Genomic DNA, 5,610 nt, shown 5'->3' on the forward strand with positions numbered 1-5,610 from the left:
TAAATCAAGAACAAATAGTTAACCCAATCTGAATAAGAACCCTTATTTGTTGGAATATTTATTTATGGATTAACATTAATTAATAAGCCCAAGCAGTTTTGTCTTTATGATCTTGTGTGGACCATGATAGGTGGACCACACAAGTGAGCCTAATAGGCAGAGGCCTAACCCACAACCCAGTAGCTGTCAGTTATTCCCCATCTCTTAATTGACTGAGTTAGAGATAATGGAATATAATTATTTAATTATTAAATGAAGCGGTTATTGATCTGATCCTTATAAGTCGATCAGTTGATAACTACTAAATATACGATTTATTTTTTCTGCACTATTATCTCTGCACTCTTTGAAAACTCTGGGGACCAGTGGGTTGTGCGTCTGTCTGTACTTGAGGTAATCGAGCTTTCTCAAGCAATCAATGGATTCTTCAAATACGCACATGTTTCTTTATTCTATCTTATTAGATCATATATGAATTTGAGATATTAGATCTAACACGTGGTATCAGAGCCTTGGTTATAAATATTAATCTGTATGTCTCAATTCATTATTTATTTTATACATATGTTATGAATTAATAGAAATTCATTTATGAGCATGTTCAGATTTTATTAATGTGCTTGATAATTTTCCTTCCATCGTTGTCATTGAAACTGAGTATGAGATTCACTGTATTGCTATGCCACTCTCTCCCTTCTCTTCCCTTTTATTCTTATTTTTTAATCAACGTCGAAATGAGCTGCTAGTGGTATTGTTGTTGTGTATTCATCTGGCATCTCATTTTAATGGATTCTTCAGCTCGCGAAGAGACATTATGCCATGGACAAATTCAGTGCTTTTGCCATCAAGTCATCAGAAATGAAGCTGTAGACCACCAGCATCTCCCTCCCTCTCAGCCTCTGACTATGTGATAGGTTCAGGGGGTCGACAGAAATAACTTTAAGACCGTCGAAGAAGCTTTCCCCTTGGATTCCATAGTTTACATGACAGTGTTCTCTCCTGCCTTTGGTTTGCCAGCGTCGTGGGTAGCTGTTACTTCATGTTCACTCGCGCCTCGCTTGCTGCACAGTTGCCGTGGAAGGTGCCGATGTCGTGGTGGCTGGATACTGCTCCATAGACACCGGCATCGTGAAGCTGGGTCTCCTCTCATTGCGGCTGAAGGAGACCCAAAACAAGGTCAGAAATTGAATTCTAAGGATTCGGTTCCACAAGTTATGGGCCCATTTTTCGTATGGACCCAAATCATAAAAAAAGGAAGGGAAAGACAACTGGACCAAGTGAGCATTGGTGAAAGTTTCTAGGCTGAAATTCCATAGGCCTAGATATATATATTATTAAAAAAAATTGTTATTTGTGTTAATTACATTTTGGCCCTAGACTAGAGTTATCTCCTTTGGCCCATAATTTATCGAATTTATGTCATGACCCCAATAAATTTTTAGAAATTATAGTCTAGTCCCTTAACTTCTAGAATTACGTTTTGGACCCAAATCTCTTCCAGAATTGTTAATTTACCCCTGGACACCTTTCAAAATTTCACTTAGGTCCCAAATTTGTTCTCTAATTCTTAAAAAAAAGGCCCCAAGGACTTTTAAAATTATCATGTTTTGTCCTAAGGTCATAACATTTATGACTTTGTAAATTATTGGTGATGCTTAGGATCTTGTAGCATTAGTAATGGACATACCCCATAGTTGTGACATTATTAATGTGATTTTGATGGTTAGTTTTTTTAAGGATAGGCTAATAGCACTCCTTTAATGTGTTAGATATTTATTGTACCCTATAGATAGAAATGTTTCATGCGTTATTTTGTATGGAATTTTGTATGAGCTAAATCTTTATGGTATGTGAGCCTTCTTGGTGCATGATTATAGTTGCATAATTGATAATCATTTGTTGGGAAATTTTGTTTTATAATTGTGTTGTGCATGTATAATTAATATTTCCCATTTTCTATTTTACAATTTCAATTTCTGCTTTTGCGCAACTATCCTTTATGAAGATTCTCAATGGGACTAGCTATGATGACTAGAAAAAGTCCATGAATATGTATCTAACAATTTCTGAGAAAGATTTAGCTCTGAGAGAACCTAAGTTTGTGGATCTCTCTTCAGAGTCTGGTGCTTCTAAAATAGCCTTCCATAAACAATGGAGTGAGTCCAACCAGATCTATCTAGCAATCATCAAGTACATATTGAAAAGGAAATTAGGGACAACATTCCTAAAAAGGATATTATAGTGGAATATTTGAAAGCTGTTGGTAACAAATATAAAAAGCTTGACAAGATTTAAAAGAACTACTATTTGTCACTTCTTGACAATACTTGATATGACGGAATTTCTAGTGTCAGGGAGTACATTATGAAGCTTGTTCATTACTATAACAAGCTTAAATCATATGGAATTGACTTGGGTGAAAATACCTTAGTTTATCATGTTCTTCAATCACTGCCATCAGAGTACGTATTCTTAAGGACTTCATATAACTTACAAGAAGCTGAATGGTCTATTGACCAGATGATATCAATAGTCACTAAAGAAGAGGAAGTTATAAAGAAGAATTCCTCTCACTCAGTAAACTATGTTTCTCATGGCTCTAGCAGCAAAGCTAGAGGGTCGTATAAGAAAAAGGGAAAGAAGCATGAGGCCCCAAAGCCTAATAATCCAACTTTGAAGAAGGATGGTGATAAGAGTGAGAAGCTAAGGAAGAAACCCTTTAAAGGGTTATGCAATTATTGTAAGAAACTAGATCATATTAAAGCTAATTACTTCAAATTGAAGAACAAACAAGAAAGTAAAGGTATAATTCTTCAAACTGCCTCTCTAGATCTAGTTTATTTTGAATCTAACACCATTAAAACTTCCTTTGACTCATGGTGGCTGGATTCTAGTGCCATTGTACATGTTCTGAATTCTCTACAGGGCTAAGAAACTAGAAGGTTCCAAGTGAGACACAAAGGTCAATCTTTGACATAGTAGAGAGTAAGGCATCAGTTAGATGCACTAGAAGTATTTTTTTTTTGTATTTAAATTTTGGTCATATTTTAAATTTAAATAATGTTATTTATGTAACTTCTACGAAGAGGAATTTAATTTCAACTTCTGCATTGGATATTTGTGGTTATTCATTCTTCCACGGAAATGGAAAAATTGATATTATTTTTGATTCCATTAATGTTGGTTGTGCTTCCTTGATATATGGTTTATATCGATTAAATGATTGGTCACTTAAATTTCTTAATCTCTAAATTAATGCTGCTATTGGGTATAAACGTTAAGGGCCTAATGATAATTCCTTTATGTTATGGCATCGTCATTTGGGTCATATCTTTAGAGAGGCTGGAATGCATGGCTAAGCAAGGTGTCTTACAAGACCTTGATTTCTTAAATTTTGAGACTTGTGTTGACTGTATAAAGAAAAAATTCCCTGCTAGAGCTAGAATTAAAGGGGCAAAGAGGTCTGAAAATAGCTTAGACCTAATCTATACTGACATCTATAGAACTATTACACCTCCACCTATAGGTGGCTTTACATATTTCATCACCTTCACAGATGATTACTCTCGTCATGGATGGATTGAACTTTTGCGTGAAAAAGGCAAGTCTCTTAATGCATTCAAGTCTTTTAAGGAAGCGGTCGAATTGAAATTTGGCAAGTTGGTCAAATGTGTGAGATTTGACAGAGGAAGAGAATTTTATTGGTGATATACTGAGACTGGTAGGAACCCTGGGCCATTTGCTTTGTACCTTCAAGAGTATGGCATTAAAGCTCAGTATACTATGCCTAGTACCCCACAGTAGAACAGGGTTACAGAAAGGTAAAATCGTACTCTCATGGATATGGTTAGAAGAATGATCAGTCACTCTTCTCTGCCGGAATTCTTATGGGGTGATGCACTTAAAACTGCTGTTTATATTTTGAATCAAATTCCTAGCTAGTCAATTCCAAAAATTCCATACGAGTTGTATTTTGGAAGGACTCCAATATTGAAGCATATGCAAGTTTGAGGTTGTAAAGCACAGGTAAAATCTTACAATCCACAACAGATGAAGCTTGATGCTAAAACTATTGATAGTTTCTTTATCGGCTATTGTATCAGATCTCGTGGATATAAATTCTATTGTCCAAATCACACTACCAAGGTTATTGAACCTGACCAAGCTTATTTCTTTGAAGATGCCTTAGACATTGGGAGCTCTATGCCTAGGCATATCACTTTACATGACGAAAGCAATATTTTTCCTATGCCTATCGTGACAACCCCTCATATTGATAGAAATAATGTCGTGGATCAGGATAAAGCTGAAGATGAACCACCTTTAGAGGGTGATGAGGATTTGGTTGTTGAACTAAGACAATCCCAAAGGGTTTGCAGGTATACTATTGCAAATGATTACATGATGTATTTGCAAGAATTGGATTAAGATGCTATTGATAGTTTAGACCTGATATCTTACTAAGAAGCTATTTCTAGCTCTCATTCTTCTGAATGGTTGGAGGCTATGAGTGAAAAAATTGCCTCCATGTACCACAATCATGTATGGGAGCTTGTAGAGCTACCAAAGGGTTTTAAACTAGTGGGTTGCAATTGGGTCTTTAAAAAAACGAGGAGCTAGAGGTGAAATTGATAGATATAAAGCCAGACTTATAGCTAAGGGCTACAACTAGAAAGAAGGTATTGATTACACAGAGACCTTCTCTTTGGTATCTACTAAAGATGCTTTTAGAGTAGTAATGGCTTTAGTTGCATATTTTGATCTTGATCTTTACCATATGGATGTCAAGACTGCGTTCTTGAATGGCGATTTGTATGAAGAAGTCTACATGACACAACCTGATGGTTTTGTTGAATTTGATAAATAATATCTAGTATGCAGATTGAAGAGATCCATCTATGGGCTAAAACAGGCCTCTAGGAAGTGATATTTGAAGTTTGATGAGGTTATTACCTCACTCGATTTTGTTCAGAATGTCTCAGATTAGTATATCTATCAAAAGTTTGATGGAAACAATTTTGCCATTCTTGTTCTTTATGTTGATGATATCTTGTTAGCTAACAATTCAATAGATTTTCTCAATGAGATAAAACACTTATTGTCTAGCCATTTTGACATGAAGGACATGGGTGAAGCCTCCTTTATTCTTAAGATATAAATTCATTGTGATAGATCTCGTGGTATTTTTGGTTTATCATAGATTACCTATATTGAGTGAGTACTTAAGAAATTCAGAATGGATTCATGTTCTCCCTCACCTGCTCTTGTTCAGAAAGGTAAGTTATTGTTAGAGTTATAATGTCCTAAGGATGATAAGAAGAGGGCTGAAATGAGAAAGATACCATACACTTTCGCTGTTAGCAGCCTTATGTATGTTCAAGTATGTACTTGGCTAGATATATCCTTTACCATTGGAGTGCTAGGTCGATACTTAAATGATCCAAATCCAGATTATTGGAAAGCTACTAAGAAAGTTATAAGGTATCTTCAAAGTATGAAAAATTATATGTTGACTTATAGAAGGTTAAATTCTCTTGAGGTTGTTAAGTATTCTAATTATGACTTTAAGGGATTAGAAAATCTTAAAATTGTTGGCTTTTCATATTTAGA

The sequence above is a fragment of the Prosopis cineraria genome, unplaced genomic scaffold (genome assembly GCF_029017545.1).
Source record: "Prosopis cineraria cultivar Desert tree isolate PC_DT_omini unplaced genomic scaffold, ASM2901754v1 PC9, whole genome shotgun sequence".
NCBI classification, from domain to species: domain Eukaryota; kingdom Viridiplantae; phylum Streptophyta; class Magnoliopsida; order Fabales; family Fabaceae; genus Prosopis; species Prosopis cineraria.